The sequence below is a fragment of the Mustela nivalis genome (assembly GCF_964662115.1).
Source record: "Mustela nivalis genome assembly, chromosome: 4".
Lineage (NCBI taxonomy): Eukaryota > Metazoa > Chordata > Mammalia > Carnivora > Mustelidae > Mustela > Mustela nivalis.
Window position 1 is genome coordinate 73,513,387 of NC_139023.1, and position 17,419 is coordinate 73,530,805.

The following is a 17,419-nucleotide window of genomic DNA, read 5'->3' on the forward strand; positions in this document are numbered from 1 at the left end:
ACCCTGGGATCATGACCTCAGCCGAAGGCAGAGGCTTTAACCCACTGAGCCTCCCAGGTTCCCCAGCATGATACTTTCTCATGACACTGGGTGTGGCAATGAGCCACATCCCCCAGCCAGCCACACAATCATGAAGGTAAGCAGCCAGTGTAATAACACTTACAACCATCCTGTACCCATTCTGTTTCTCACTTTCAGAAAACTATTTAATGAATTATATGAGATAGTCAACATAATTAATAAAATAAGTTTTGTGTTAGATTATTTTGTCCAACTGTAGGTGAATTTAAGTGTCCTGAGCACAAGGTAGACTAGTTCAGTTATGATGTTCAGTAGGTTAGGTGTATTAAATGCATTTTTGACTTAGGATGATTTTACTTACTATGTTTATGGCTTATTAGGATACAGCTCTAATGTGAGTCAAGGAAGATCTGCATACATTTGTATTTTTGGTATTTCATAGACTCATGAAACCGAAAGACACATTAAAGGTTACCAAATTCAAAATCCTAATTTTTCAAATAAGAATCAAAAAAGTTTATATTAATACTAGAAAATGTGCTCACTGATGGAAGCCATATCTGTAATGACTTAAATTCACATAACATTTTTGGTAAATTTCTGTAGTTTAGTGAATTACCCACTAATTTGTGTGTTTTTCTGCTATATATATATTTTTTGTTTTATCAGAGTTCACACCTCGTTCTTGTTTTTAAGCCTCATGTTGTCTGCAGTATGGACATTTTCCTCTTCAGTACCCAAGCAACTCGTATTTGTCATTGAAGGAACATAACTTATGTGTCACTCATTCCCTAACATAGGTAATAATGGCTTCCCGCTCTGGGCTACCATAGCACTATGCTTAAAACCCTAGAATAGTGCATGTGAGACTATGGACTCTGAAAAACAATCTGAGGGTTTTGAAGGGGCGGGGGGTGGAAGGTCGGGGTACTAGGTGGTGGGTATTATAGAGGGCACGGATTGCATGGAGCACTGGGTGTGGTGTAAAAATAACGAATACTGTTATGCTGAAAATAAAAAATAAATAAAAAAAAGAATAGTGCATGCTACTTTTTTTTTTAAGGAATGAACAAAATTTGATTTTTTTTGTTTTAGATAATACTTAAATTTTAAGAAAGCTAAAATTTTAAAATTTAAAACATGTAGGCTAGATTTATGTATACATTATATTTATGTAATGATTCTAATTTTACCTTTCTAAGAGCAGTTGCCCAGGAGGAAAGAAAGGTAACCTGTAGTAGTCTTTGGGGCTTGTATCATCTTCTCAGGGCAGGTGTCTCATATCAAACCAAAGAATAAAAGTGAAGAAGCAAGGTCCCTTTCCCTCCCCCTCTCCACTGCTCCCTCTTGTTTTTATTTGAAGCATTTCTAAACAAAACAAACAAACCAACAAACAAACGAAAAACCAAATGAAAAATTAGGTTTAGAATAAAAAGCTAGGTGACTACCCCAATTCAGAACTGTGTTTCATTAGAGGAAACTTGGCACAGGCAGGACATGAATTGCCCCTCATCTACAGGGACAAAGTGACAGAAGTCTAAGCCACACATAAAAGTCATTTGCAATCTCTGAACAAAGACATAGCTAGGATAAACTGCAAAATGAGTGGATTTGGCCAGACTGGCTATCACGTGGCTTCCAGTCAGGAAGACTAGCTTCTAAGCTCAGCTGGGAAGACTCACCCTCTCTGCTAAGGCAGGTGCAAAATAGAAAGTCCATCATGCTCTGGCACTAAACTTCTGTTACAAAAAAGAACTATACTGAGAGTAAAGTAGATCAATAAAGTGAAAATGTTTACCATACTTGTGAGGTAAAGTAATAGTCAATAGTTTAGAATTTATGTATGCTATAAAACAGTGTGGCCAGCTATAGTCCTAAACAAATAAACCAAATATAGTCCTGTAAGGATATTAAATTTGGGAGTACACCCAGTGAATTACTAAATCCTGAAAGCCCATAATCTGCCTGTCCATTATATAGTTTTTTCAAGGTCACCAGGGTTTTTCCAGGGTGTTTCTTGTTTCATAGAGGCTCTGAAAAACTTCTTCTTCTTCTTTTTTTTAAGGTATTAAGAATTTATAAGCCAAAAATTTTAAACCCTAATGTTATAGGCAAATCTTCATTTTTATAGAATATAAAACTCTGCTTCTTCCACTTCTAATAGCTCATTAAGGGAAGCCACTACTAGATCATGTCCCTGTAGCGTTTCCAGGTAGCAGAGCACAGCTCACTCAGTCCTTGGGAATGTCATACAGGAGTGATGAGCTTCAAGCCTTGCACTTCTGGCATTCCACTTATTCTAGGAATTGGGACGATTCGTAATTTGATACCAGAATGATTATGCTCTTCTGCCTTGGTTATTTGGGGGAGGGGGTGTTGCTGTAATGCATTCTCTTTCTTTTAAAGACAAGACATTTCAAATTCCTTCTTACTGGCATGCTCTTCTATGGATGTTATATGCATTTCGGCAACTACAAAGGCATAGGTCACTCCCTCTGTGATTCTGTTTGGGTCTGGCAAATATTAACAACTTCTGACTTGTATCGGTGTTGCCCCATTTCTAACAGCATCTTCTTACAGCCCAATAATATCAAAAGTGCCTTTACTTGCCAACCACTTTGCTTTGCAGATTCAGAATTTAGCAGATTTTTTCAGCCTCAGGAACACCAGACAATATGGTAAATATTTTTTTTTTAATTTTTTATTTTTTATAAACATATATTTTTATCCCCAGGGGTACAGGTCTGTGAATCAGCACTCAAGTTGTACTTTCTTTTCTTCGTCTTTTTCCATACTCTTCCAGAATGAAATATTAATTCCCTCTATTATTTTTCTTTTTAAGATCCATAGAAGACTCAGGCGCCTGGGTGGCTCAGTGGGTTAAGCCACTGCCTTTGGCTCAGGTCATGATCTCAGGGTCCTGGGATCGAGTCCCGCATCGGGCTCTCTGCTCAGCAGGGAGTCTGCTTCCTCCTCTCTCTCTCTCTGCATGCCTCTCTGCCTACTTGTGATCTCTCTCTGTCAAATAAATAAATAAAATCTTTTAAAAAATCCATAGAAGACTGTTTTTAGATTTTTTGCCTTAGATTTCTGCCATTCTTCTAGTTTTTTTTTTTTTTTCCCCCTCAATCCTCTGCTTTCATCTTCTTGATATTTGGATTAGTTTGGGTCTCATTTGGGACTCTTCTTGCATTTACAGGTTGGTCACCATATTGAGTTTTGGGAGCTGTCTTATTGAGAAACTGGTTCCAGGGAAGAATATTTTTTTCAATTTGGAGTCCAAATTCTGTGCTTTGCGATGATAGCTGTTGATGCATTTATTCCCATTAGTGCTGTTTTCTGTTATGTTAGGGGTGTTTGGAATGACCGAATTAAAACTGCCAACTGTCAAATTAAGATTTTGGCTTAAGGTTTTTGATATTTTGCAGTACATGTGATGTCTGAGATCTAAAACAGTTTTAGTGGATTTCTGGTCTTGCTTAATGTTTGGATGTCTGTTACTAGAGCCTCCCTGAAGCACACTGGGGCATGTCCAAGATTTGGTTTGCCTTCTTTGTTCAGTAAGTGTGTAACTGTACCTTAATTTCATTTTGTCTTTTTTATTTATCCTTATTGACCTTTATATCCTTTATGTCCTTGACTACTTGTTTCTTTGATGTCTGAGTCCTACTAAGGGTCTGAACGTAATAAGAGGGAAACTGGGGAGTTTTTCTCCTGGTCTTACAAGATTTGGTCCTCTCGAGAGTTGCTGTGACTTTACTGATGGAATCTTAATTTGTGTTTATTTAACAAACTATCTATTACTTCTTTCAGAACAGCACTATTCCCTGAACTTTTTCCCAAGGCTTGTTTAGGAGCCAAATTGTTTTTGGTTTGATAATAGGAGTTAGTCTTTGGTTTACCTATTATCCATCATTCAGCAATTTGTCTTCCTTTCAGAGTCTGAGAAAGTTTGGGGCAAGTTTCTTTGTGTTTATCTCTTTTAGAAAGTTATCTAAGGATTCATTTCAGCAAGGTTATTATCCACAGGGTCAGCACATGTAACATTTCCTTGATCTGCTACCTGCTGTCTTGAAGTTTTCAATTCTTGTATATTTGGTGATGCCACAGCTTTTCTAAACAGTTCTCCAGTAATGAATGAACCAGCTTTATGCTGTTCTTGACTATTGCTGGCTTACAGTTTAAGTTAGAAGATGTACATCCTGAAGTCAGCCTTTGGCCTAGAAGCTCAGGTGGCTCCAACTTTGGCTTCTGGATCCTGTGATATTGGCAGGTCTGGGCTGGAATTTAATGGCAATGGGTCTTACATCTTTGATAGGCAAAGCAGCATGATTTGTAATATCCTTTTTGAGTATAATAATAGATTTAGAAGGTAGAATATTCAAACAATTACTCTTAGCTTTTTAATAGGCTTGGTGTTGTGGCACTTCAGTTTTCCCTTGGCTGCTAGGTACTCCTGGAGCTTCTATGCTACTCTTTAGCAGCTGTGGATGGCCCCAGTGGCACCATAACTCTTATGTGACAGTTTTTCTTCCATTTTTTTTAAAATTAATTGTTTAGAGTATCTTTCATGGAACCATCTAAAGGATCTTCCTGAAAAACACTTAATCCTTAGTTTAAGGGCCAAGTTCAATGATAGAACAGAATCAAAAGTTGCTAATTTTAAAGGGACACCTGAATTGATGAACCTTAATAAAAACCTGTGTCTGGTGCCCAGAAGTCTACAAAACACACTTATAAATCTTTGGTATCAAGTGTTCAATATCTGTTCCATCTTGGTCTTCTGATTTTTCTTGTACAGAAACCCTGTTCCTCACATACCATATCATCATGTCTTAATAACTTTAATATGTTATTCCCTCTCCCCTCTACCCACATTCCTTTCTCCAAAGATTGAGGTGAATGAGCTCTTACTAACACTAACACTATGGCTTCCTTGTTGAGTGAGCTCATACACTCAGGTAAAGTCACTGTTTTGTTCCTCATATTTCCTGTTACACTTTTAGTAAAAGTCAAAATCTTTGTAATGAGCAGTGGAGCCCTACATTGTTCTTTATAGTTTTCTTGTCTTAAAGCTTTTCCTGTGGTTACTCCCTCTGTCTTCAGTGACCTTAACACAGATACCCACTTAGATATCTTCTTCACATCCTTTGAGAGTTGCTTAAATGACATCTCAATGAGACCTATCGTGACCACCATATTTAAAATTGTGATTGCCCTACCAATCAGCTTTATGCCATATATTTTTTTCATAGTATTTATCATCTTATAAAAACAATGTAGTTTATTTATTTGACTTATTTTAAATTACTATATCCACACAATAGAATGTAAGTCCCAGGATGGTAAAGGTTTGTCTGTTTTTTTTCCCCCCATTGGTATGTACCAAACATTCTAGAATATTTATTATATAATAAAGATTTATTAACTAAGTGAAAAATAAATCTTGAACCTCTACTTAACCTCTTCAATCTCTACTTCCTTGTATTTAAAACAGAGGTCATAAGAATTCCTAAGTGAGAAAGCTATTCTGATTAATAAATGAGATGATGCATACAAAGCAGTTAGCATAGTGTCTGATTCATCATACTCAATTAATTAATACTGTTAACTCCCATTATTAATGGTTTAACTATTTTCTAAGTTTTTAAAATTCAAAACATTAATTCATAACTATTAAGTTTACAGAATTGAAAAAAGAAAAGTTAAGGGGAAGAACCCAGGAAGAATATTTGTAGGTAGAATTATTATATAGTTATATAATTTTAATTCCAGAAAATGATAAATTATAGGATGTGTGGGTAGCTCTGTCCATTAAGCAGTTGCCTTTGGCTCAGGTCATGATCCCAGGGTCCTGGGATCGACTCCCATACCTGGCTACTTGCTCAGTGGGGAGCCTGCTTCTCTCTCTGCCTCCTCTGACACTCTGCCTGTTTGTGCTCTCTCTCTCTCTCTGATAAATAAATAAATAAATAAAATCTTTAAAAAAAAGAAATTCTTAAAAAAGATAAATTATATTTTAATATGGTAGTACCTGAAATATTAAAACATTAACAAAAGTATTTTCTCGAAATCTCAATAATTCTCTTTTCTTTAAAGCAATATAAAGGATGAAATTTATCAATTTTGAAATTATTAGAACTGTTAGTTCAACAAAATTTTTACCAAAAGTCACCTTACAATAAAGTGCCATTAAAATTTAAAATCATTCTTAACTTCTAAAATATATATCAAAGTGATCCACATAGTTTTTTTTTTTAACATAAAAATTCTGTCGATAGAGGTAAAAAACTCATCAATTTCTTGCCCTAACCTTCTGCATGGCCAACTACAATAACTTAGGCTTTAATTATATCTGTTTAGACCTGTTCTGGTGATTGACTTTATGTATCTAACATATATGCTTATGCTGTTTTTTAAAAATTCATCAAATGAAGATTATTTTACTGTTCTTGGGCTGTGATATATTGGCTATTAATTTATTTCTCCACTTCCAACTTTCTCACACCTTTCCTTCTTCTAATTCTTGGTAATTTTAACACTTCAAACATTTTCTGCTGATTATCCTTGTTAATTGCTTTTAACTACTGAAATTTCTAATTTGTTTAACCAACATAAACATTATTTTTGACTTTCCCTTTTGTGAGATGAACATGTTATTATCTCTATGATTCTTCACTTTGACCTGCACTTTAAAGATGATAATATGTATATTCTATTGTGTCAAACATAATTAAATGTTTTTTTTTTTTTCTCTGTAGCTTGATAGATAATGTTAAAATTGATGGATTTTGGTTTATTAAAATGATTGTGTAATGTTGTTTAATTCAGACCCTGGATTTTTTTTCTCTTCAGGTTTTTTAATGTCATAGCAGCAGTGCCATTCCAGACTGAATAACCCTAGTGTCAACAGCAAATGTATTTTTAATTTTTACATTCTTCTAACTCTTAAAATCATGCTGATGTTATGGTCACATCTTTTTAGGCAATGACTATATTTTGTAACATTATAATCAACAACCAATTTTTTTTTATTGAATTTGGTTTTGCTTACTGAAAAAATTATATTTTCTAATATATTTTGGATGGTAAGAGAATAATTTCTTAAAAGTCAATTTACCATATAGCTGTTATTTTTTTTTAAGGTTTTATTTATTTATTTGAGAGAGAGAGTGTGAGAGAGAGCATGAGAGGGAAGAAGTCAGAAGGAGAAGCAGACTTCCCTGAGAGCTGGGAGCCTGATGTGGGACTCCATCACAGGACTCTGGGATCATGACCTGAGCCAAAGACAGTCACTTAACCAACTGAGCCACCCAGATGCCCCTGCCATATAGTTTTAATAGACAGAATTTCAACTTGTCCCCACAACATTTTTTTTTTTTTTAAGTTAGTGGCCACTGCCATAGTTCCATACTGCTGCTGCTAGAGAACAAAGCTGAGAATTAAGACCATCAGAAAGTGCTATAGAGCACCTGGGTGGCTCAGTTGTTAAGTGACTGCCTTCGGTTCTGGTCATGATCTTGGAGTCCAAGAATTGAGTCCTGTGTTAGTGGGCTCCCTGCTCAGCGGAGAGTCTGCTTCTCCCTCTGACCCTCCGGCCTCTTGTGATTTCTCTTTCTCATTCTCTCCTTTTCAAATAAATAAATAAAATCTTAAAAAAAAAAAAAGAAAGAAAGAAAGAAAGAAAATACATTCACAGTTTCTGGTTTTTATTCTCATTTTCTGAAGTCAATATGTAGGTAATTTCCTTGAGAAGATATTTCCATGCAAGGAAACATTCAGTGATTTTTGGTTAATGAAAACAGTTTAGTAATTTCATGTGATATAGAAATCTAGACTTTAGGAGGGCTTAGGTGGTTCGGTAGGCAAATTGACTGCCTTCAGCTCATGTCATGATCCCAGAGGCCTGGGATCAAGTCTTGCATTGGGCTTCTGGCTCAGTGAGGAGCCTGCTTCTCCCCCTGACGCTCTTACTTCTCATGCTGTTTATTACTCTCTCTCTCTCAAGTAAATAAGTAAATAAATAAATAAATTCCTTTAAAAAATCCAGATTTTATTCTATTTCCTCTCCCCACTTTGAGACCTTGCCCTAATGCTTCTTAACATCCCTACTCATTGGTGAAAAGTATGTTTTTTTTTTTTAAGATTTTATTTATTTATTTGAAAGAGAGAGAGAAAGATCACAAGTAGACAGAGAGGCAGGCAGAGATAGGGGGAAGCAAGCTCACTGCTGAGCAGAAAGCCCGATGCGGGGCTCAATCCCAGGACCTTGAGATCATGACCTGAGCAGAGGCAGAGGCTTAATCCAGTGAGCCACCCAGGCACCCCAGTATGATGTTATTTTGATGCTTATTTCTTGGGGTGGGGTGCCTCCATTTATTTGTTATTTTATTGTTTTCTGTCTCAAAGAGTTTAAACATTCTTTTCGTCTTTAATGTGTAACATTCTAAATTAATTTGCCTTTATGTGACTTTTTTTAAATTTCATTTTTCTTGGTACTTAGTGCTCAATGAACTTCTTGCCCTTTTATAAAATTTTCTTCCTGCTGTGGACATTTTTGTGTCAATGGTGGTTTTTAAATTTTTTTTTGACTTTTTTCAAAAGCACTTTCTTACACAAATAGCTCCTTCTCTAATATCAGGTGTTATAGTGTTATAATAAAGAGGACTTTAATATGAGATGGGTATATTCACATTAACTACTCTACTTGTATCCTGAGAATGTATTTACATTCTAAGGAATATTTTGTGTTAGGATAGAAGGCCTTATTTCCATTCTCTTAATGGATTGTCTGTACCCGTGTACCTTCCTTAATGGGATGTGTGTGGGTATGTAGAAATGGGTTTGGAAGGCAGCTATGCTCACCATTATACCACCAACGCTAGAAATGGGTTTGGAAGAAAGAACTTAATTAATCCTAAATTTCAGGACCATATTTTACCCCTGTTTTCTTTATAGTTTCATAATGAATGTTCTAAATTGGCAATCTCTGTACTTATTTCTCTTCTGTAAATGTCTAGAAGAAAGAGAAGTGTGTGTGTGTGTGTGTGTGTGTGTGTGTGTGTGTGTGAAAAAGAAAGATCTGCAGAGAGGGGAATGTCTGTGTGTTGTTAACACCTCCCTTCAGCTGTACCATTAGTCTTCTTTTCCTGGAACTATTAAAATGAATTGCAAATATTTTATAACAAAGTTAAACACAGTAGTTTCTCACAGAAAATCTACACTGGCATGAGTAAGATTTTTGAAAATTTACTTTCCAGACAGCTCAGATAATTACATTTAATACAAAGAAGAAATTATCTGTCATTTTTTTCCCTCCAATTATGTTGAATTGCCAAGAGTGTTTCTAATTAAACAAAGATCATGGAAAAAGCAACACCCCAATCTATTATTTATGCAAACATTTGTAGAACAGAAAATTATAAATTAACATATAAAGTTTTACAAATATTGTCTAACTCATGTTTACATATCAGCATTAGATTTTGTGAAAATATTGTTAGCATATATAATTAAAGATCAGATTTACTACTTGGCATGGGAAATAAAAATAAACAGACAAGAGTAAGTTATTGTTTGTAATTATCTTTTTTTTTCAATTTTTCATTAAAATAATAGTTCAGGTAAGTACAATTCAAGTGTTAAGCTGTGATAATTAATTTTAATGACTTCTGAAAAAAAGTTATTTGAATCTGACTACTCAATTGCTATATTTCTTTTTGAAATGTATGTTTCAGATTGTAGTTTAACTTCTAAATTATGGAATCATTTAATTGTTTTTATATTCATTGGAGGTGTTTTTAAGATATTTTTCTTAGGAACAGCTTAATGAGCTAAACTGAAAATTGTAATTATAAGAGAAATTTTTGTTTTTGACAGCTGAATTATTGCTTTACTGTTAATAAAAAGGAGTATTGTGGGAAAATATTCCATAGTTCCTTAAATATAATCTGAGTAATACCTAATCACTATATAGAGGTCTAAAGAAATTTGAAAAGATACCTAATAAACTTTTTGAAAATTGAGCTAATTTGGGTGAAGGTTTTTTTGGGGGGTGGGGTTAAATATTAAATGATACTAATTTCTCCTTTCCATGTCTTAAATTAATTAAGATATTCGAAACAATGACTCAAAGTTTCAGAATTCCAGGAGAATAATTTATAATATTATTAAAAATAAAATTTCCCCTTTTTCTCCTCAAGATAAAAATTAGACATTATCCAATATTACTTTCATTGGTTTCTTATTTCTTCCCTAGTGATCTTTTCCTCTTTCATTTCAACAATCTAAATACTCCTCGCCCACCATCTTAGTGAAGCTCACTAGAAAGTTCAGAGTCATCTTGTTGCCTTTCAATATGGGGGTGATTTGGTTCCAATACCATTCATGAATATAGATGCAAAATTTTCAACAAAATTTTGTTAACTCAAATATAACTTTTATATATTACTATAAGTATTAATTTCAAAAATTTTTAACTTGTAATAACTTTTAAATATATTTATGTAAATAAAATTTCTTGAATATAAAAATACGCCATGACAAGTGAGACTTATTTTAGGTATGAAAGGGTGACTCAGTATTTGAAAATCAGTCAATGTAATACACCATACAAACAGACTAAAAAGCAAAAGGCACGGTATCAATTGACAAAGGAAAAGCCTTTAACAAAATTCAATTGTCATTCATGATTTAAAAACTCTTAGTACACTTAGAAGAGAGGACCTCCTTACTATCATAAAAAGTATCCACAGCTAACTTTATGCTTAATGATGAAACACTGAATTATTTGTCTCTGAAATCAGGAACAGGGCAAGGATGTCTGATTTTAGGACTCTTATTCACATAATTCCAGAATTTCTAGCCACTGCAATAAAAAAAAAAAGAAATATAAGGAAAAAGATTGGCAAAGAAGGAAAAGAGAAGAATAAAACTGTTTGCAGATAACAAGATTGTGTATGTAGAAAATCCCAGGGAATCTATAGAAAAGAAAAAACAAAAACAAAAACAAAAAACTCCTAGAACTGAGTCATTGGATTCAAGAGCAATACATGAAAGTCAATTGCATTTCTATATACTGACAATAAACAGAGGGAAAATGAAATAAAAAATGCAATATCATTCCCAATTTTTCCAGAGAAAATAGAATAATTGTGTAGAAATCTAACAAAACATCTACCAGAGATTGTACACAATAACTATGAAATGGTGATAAAAGAAATGAGAGACAATATTTGAAGAGACTACCAAGTTCATGCTACAGTAATCAAGACTGTGTGGTATTGCCAGAAGGAAAAAGATAAATCACAGAATCAAATAAAAACTCAAAAACAGATCCAAATATGCCTATTTAACCTTTGACAAAGGAAGAAAGCAATAAAATGAAGGACATGTTTCTTGTAAAAAAGTGGTGCTAGAGAAACTGGACATCTACAGACCAAAAAAAAAAAAAAAGAATCTCAATGTAAAACTCACACTTTATATAAAAATTAACTAAAAATAGATTATGGACTTAAAGTAAAATATAAACCTATAAAACTTTAAGAAAAAAATGTAGAGAAATATATTTAGAGCTTAAACCAAAGTAGAGAGTTTTAGATAGGACGCTGAAAGCATAATCCATAAAAGAAAAAAATTGATAATTTACCTCACTAAATATAAAAACTTTTGGTCTGTGAAAAGCTCAAAGAGCATAAAAAGTCGGGCTGCAGAGTTGGAGAATATGTTTATTAATTTTATAGTAATACGTACCTTTGTCTATATCATGTAAAGAATTCTCAAAAATCAACATTGAAAACAACAATACATGGGCAAAGGATATGCATAGTCATCTTACCAAAGAAAATATACAGATGGTAAATTAGCACATGAAAAGATATTCAAATTCATTATCATTAGGAAAATGCAAATTAAAGCCGCAATAATGTATTACTATATACTAATCAGAATGAAATGAAAAACAGTGACAAAACTAAATGCTGGTGAGAATGTGGAAAAATTGGAACATTCATACTTGAGAATTTTAGAGTGACCGAGATCCTCAGAAAAATAGTTTAGCAGTTCCTTTTAAAACTAAAAATTAAACAAAACAAAACAAAAAACTAAAAATTGACTAAACATATTACCCAGGAATTCCACATTTATTCCAGAGAAATGAAAATGTATTTTCACTCAAATACTTGCCATAAATGTTCATAGTAGGCTTATTTTTCATAGTTTAAAACTTGAAATTCTCCACATGTTCTTTAATGGGTGAATGGTTCAACAGCTCTGGTGTATCTACACCATGGAATTCTATTTGGCAATAAAAAGAAACAGACTATTGACATATGCAACAACTTTAATGAGCCTCAAGAAAATTATGTGGGGTGAAAAAGTCACTATCAAATGGATACATATTGCATGATTCCATTTATATAACATTCATGAAATAACATAATTATAGAAATGGAGAACTGGTTAGTGGTTACCAAAATTTAGAGAAAGAAGTAGGACAGATGTGGCTATAAATGTGTAGCTTGAAGGAAATCTGTGATGATACAGATGAGTATCTTGATTGTGGGGATGGCTATAGGAAGGTTATAGGAAGCTAACCTTGTGATAAAATTACATACACACACAGGCACACAAGTCCATGTATAATTAATGAGATCTGAGTAAGATCTATAGGTTGTGCCAACATCAATTTCCTAGTTTTATTGCTGTCCTCAATTTAGCAAGATGTCAAAAGAAGGAGACCCTGGATAAAGGGTGTGCAGGAGTTCCCTGTATATTTATTTGCAACTTCCAGTAAAATCTGCTTATTTTAAAATAAAAAAAGACACTAGTTGAACCACTTGGAATTCATGTCCATATAACATGCGAGATAGAGATATTAGTTTCCTATAGTTGCCATAACAAATTATAAATTGGATGATTTGTAACAACAGAAATTTGTTCTCTCACAGTTATGGAGGTTAGAAATCTTTTTTTTTTAATTAATTTTTTATTTTTTATAAACATATATTTTTATCCCCAGGGGTACAGGTCTGTGAATCACCAGGTTTACACACTTCACAGCACTCACCAAAGCACATACCCTCCCCAATGTCCATAATCCCACCCCCTTCTCCCAAACCCCCTCCCCCCAGCAACCCTCAGTTTGTTTTGTGAGATTAAGAGTCACTTATTAGAAATCTTAAATCAAGGCAGTTGCAGAGTTGATTCCTTCTGGAGGCTATAAGGAGAATCCATTCCTTGCTTCTTTCCCTGCTTCTGGCGGTTTGGGGCAAACCTTTATGTTCCTTTACAGCTGCCTCGCTCCAGTCTCTGCTTCCAGTGTCACATGACATTCTCCCTATGTCTATGTGTCTCTGTGTTCATATAACCCTTCTGTTATGAGGTCACCAGCTATTGGAACAGAGCCTACCCTAATCCAGTGTGACTTCATCTTAACTTGATTACACTTGCAAAGACTATTTCCAAATAAGGTTGCCGTTTCAGGTGCTAGAGGTGAGCTGTATTCTAAGAATTGGTAATCCAGCAGAAATGACATCAAAATAGTTTCTCAACTTTTAAAATCTCTTATAATTTGGCCAATATTTTCAGTTTTTCACTTCTATCAAATAGCTATCTTGGATATATTTTTGCCATTCAATAGCATATTCATTTTAGCCACCATTGTAAGTTACATTTTTGCTCATAGTGATGTCCCACCTAGATTCTAGCTTTTTTAATTTGATAGATCTTTTAATATACAGATTATGAAAGATTCTCTAAAATTTCCAGCCAAATTTTATTTTCCCCAAAATGCTTTTGTAGTTGTAATTAATACTATGGTTTTGTATTTTGTTGTTCTCAAAAATGCCTCACCCAGTTCTGCTCCATGTTTACAATATAGGCTCATGAGGTCTGTGTTCATGTTGATATCTGCATCCATGTTTATGCATATATTTTTCCTTCCAAGGGTAAATATGACTATACAAATAAAACAGTACTAAATAATTAATTATGAAAATGTATCTTTAAAATAGGTAAATGAGAGGGGCACCTGTTGGCTCAGTCAGTTAAGTGATTGCCTTGGTTTCAGGTCATGAGCACAGGGTCCTGGGATCAAGCCCCACATTGGGCTCCCTGTTCGGTGGGGAGCTTGTTTCTCCCCTTTCCTCTGCCCCTCCCCGCTGCTTGTGTTCTCTGTCTCTCTCATAAATAAATTTTTAAAAAGGGATATTCATTATTTGAATACATTTAAAAATAAATAATAAAAAATAAATAAGTAAATAAAAATAATTAAAAAATAAAAATAAAATAACTGACATGTGGACATTGTGATCCAAGTATGCCTCAAATGTAAACTCTGAATAGATGATTATCTTCATAAAAAGCAACAGTAAATACAATCTGAATTATAATTGCATAGTATTACTTGTTTTATTAAGATAAAAGTTTTTAAAAAATGTAAGAATGGAGATAGGGAATATTACTTTACTTCTTATACTGTGATCTCCAAGTTGCAGTTGTTTGCAGAGAAACAGTAATAAAAATGGATTTTATATAACAAAATGGAACTAGTCAGCTGAAGTAAAAGAGATTCTGGTGCTTCTATGTCATTTTCCCTCTTTCTCCTCTAAGGTTTTCATAGTCTTTTCCCTGGGTTGAGAAAATGCTGGATCTTCCCATCCCATTTTCTTGGGATCTTGAATTACCTCACTTTCTGATAAGTTTGCCCAACAGAGCTTGTAGAATTATGTTGTAAAATATTATTTTTAGAATGTTGATGATATATAATTTAATAAATTGCAATTTTAGTCTACCATTTTTGATTCTTATGACTTTGATATTTCCCTTAATGCCATTTTAATTTCATTATGTTTGCTATATTTTGGCTGTCTTTATTGCTTGTTTTATATCCTATGTTAATTACTTTGTTTCTCTTCTAAACTAATTTTCTCCTTCACTACTCAAGGGAATTTTCTCTCTTATATAGCACAGGAAAAATCAACAGCTTCTCCAAAATATAAACTCTGGCTTCAAGGAAGAATAATTCAATTCATTACAAAAATATATGTTTGGAAGTCATTATATATTTACAAAGCAATATGCGAGGCACTCAGTTTCAAAAAACAGATAAGGGACAGTTATTGACCTTCTTTCTGGAGCTCACAGTCAAATCAAATGCATAAGAAGTATACATTTAGTTGTATTACAAAGTAAAATGAAGGAAATAGGAAAGTTTTAGAGGCATAATGTTCAGAAAATGGAAGGGAGGATCTCCTGGGTGGCACAGTTGGTTTAGTGTGTTTTCACCTCTGGTTTCAGCTCAGGTTGTGATCTCAGGGTCAGGAGATTAAGACTCATGTGGGGCTCCATACTCAGTGAAGTGTTCATTTAAGACTTTTCCTTTTCTCTAGCCTCTCCCCACAGTGATTTTGGTCTCTCTCTAAAATACATGAATAAAATCTAAAACAAACAAACAAACAAACAAAAAAAAAAAGCAGAGAAAGGATCAAAAAATGTTTAAGCACATATGAAGGTTTTTGGATAATCTAACATGTCACTAGGCCTAAAACAAAAGAAAGTTCTGACAGATAACATAATGGAGTTTTTCCAAAGGATGCCTCTGTCATCAATCAATTTTCATTCTTAAGAAAGTGATTCTACCTCCTTAAACTTTAACTAAAAATGAGTCATAAAGACCACCTAACTTATAAAGCTGTTTTGAAATTTAAGTGAAAGCCATGTAAAGCACTTTGAAAATTTTATACAATGTGTGTTCCAAAATTGTTCTTTCTTTTTTCTTTTTTACATTTTTTTGGAAGAAAATCTGGTGTCGTTTTCATTGGGTTAATGCCAGTAGGAACAAAGGTAAGCATTGTACAAATTTTAGCAAAATAAACCCAGCAATATACTAAATTGTGGTTAAGTAGGGTTCATCTGAGGCATACAAAGATGGATAGGCTTATTAGATAATCTACCTATATGATTTTCCTTATTTAAAATTTAAAAGAGAGAAATATGTATGATTAGAAACACATTATGGAAAAGGCCTTTATAAACAACCAATACCCATTTATCACAAAAACTTTTAGCAAACTGAAGATAGTAGAACACTTCTCAAAGCTAATGAAGAACAGCATAGCATTTAATGCTGAAATCTTGGAAGCATATTCTTTAAACGCAAAGAATGGGAACAAATGTCTCTTCCTAACATTCAACATTACATTTGAAGCCTTAGTGAATTCAGGAAGACAAAAATAAGAAACATAGTTTAGGGACTGGAGAGAAGGAACAATGATAATATACTAACACATTCATAGAGTAGATAAGATTTTAAGTAGATTTCTTAACTACAAAATCATTCTGCCATTAATTACATTACTATTCACTAGATAAAAAAGAGTAAGAAAATATGGGTTTTAATGGATAACATTTATAATATGATGTATTAGAAATACATTTGACAATAGATGTCTAAGACCTTTATAGAGAAAGACTTTTTGGGTGCCTTGGTGGCTCAGTGGGTTAAGCCGCTGCCTTCGGCTCAGGTCATGATCTCAGGGTCCTGGGATCGAGTCCCGCATCGGGCTCTCTGCTCAGCAGGGAGCCTGCTTCCCTCTCTCTCTCTCTGCCTGCCTCTCCATCTACTTGTGATTTCTGTCTGTCAAATAAATAAATAAAATCTTTAAAAAAAAAAAAAAAAAGAAAGACTTTTTAAACTTTGTTAATAATAATAATAATTGTTAGTAATAAATAAATAAGCTTTGTTAATGATATAAAACGATATTAACAGACACTCACAAAAAAGATTCATTGCTACAAAAATATTGATTCTCCCCAAACTAGGGGATAAATTCATTATAATTCTTATCAAACTTTCAATTTTTTTGCTGGTCCTAGAGAAGCTGATAGGAAAATATAAATGAACTAGTAACCCAATGACAGACAAGACAATTGTAAGGAAGAATAAAGAAGCAGTCGATACAGTAGTACATGCTAAGACACTCCATAAAGCAATGGTAATTGAGACACTGGAATTTTGCTGTGATAAAGACAAATAATGCCACAGAAGAGTTCAGATATGGAACTATGTGTCTCTGAACACTATATATGACAGATGTAGATTACAAATCATGAAGAGATAGAACAATTTGGGGCACCTGCATAGCTCAGTTGTTAGGCGTTTGGCTCTTGCCTTTGGCTCAGGCTATGATCTAAGGGTCCTAGGATAGAACCCTGTGTTGAGCTCTGTGCTCAGAGGGGAATCTGCTTAAGGATTCTCTCCCTCTTCCTCTGCCCCTTCTCCTGCACTCACTCTCTCAAATAAATAAATGAAATTTAAAGAAAGAAAGAAAGAAAAATAAAACACCAAGTAATGCTAAAGATAGCTTTCTATTTTTTTAATTTCATTTATTTTGTTTTT

General features: G+C 33.7%; 2 pseudogenes across 2 annotated transcripts; both read right to left on the reverse strand.

The window, feature by feature from the left end:
* Positions 1 to 2,097: 2,097 nt before the first annotated feature.
* LOC309863106 (cytoskeleton-associated protein 2-like pseudogene) lies at positions 2,098 to 2,853 on the reverse strand (annotated as a pseudogene). The gene has a single exon. The product of its transcript is annotated as a cytoskeleton-associated protein 2-like pseudogene (transcript).
* A 189-nt stretch (positions 2,854 to 3,042) lies between these two features.
* On the reverse strand, positions 3,043 to 5,220 carry LOC309863107 (cytoskeleton-associated protein 2-like pseudogene; annotated as a pseudogene). The gene is made up of 2 exons: positions 4,936 to 5,220; positions 3,043 to 4,486 (listed from the first exon to the last, which is right to left on the reverse strand). The product of its transcript is annotated as a cytoskeleton-associated protein 2-like pseudogene (transcript).
* Positions 5,221 to 17,419: the final 12,199 nt, after the last annotated feature.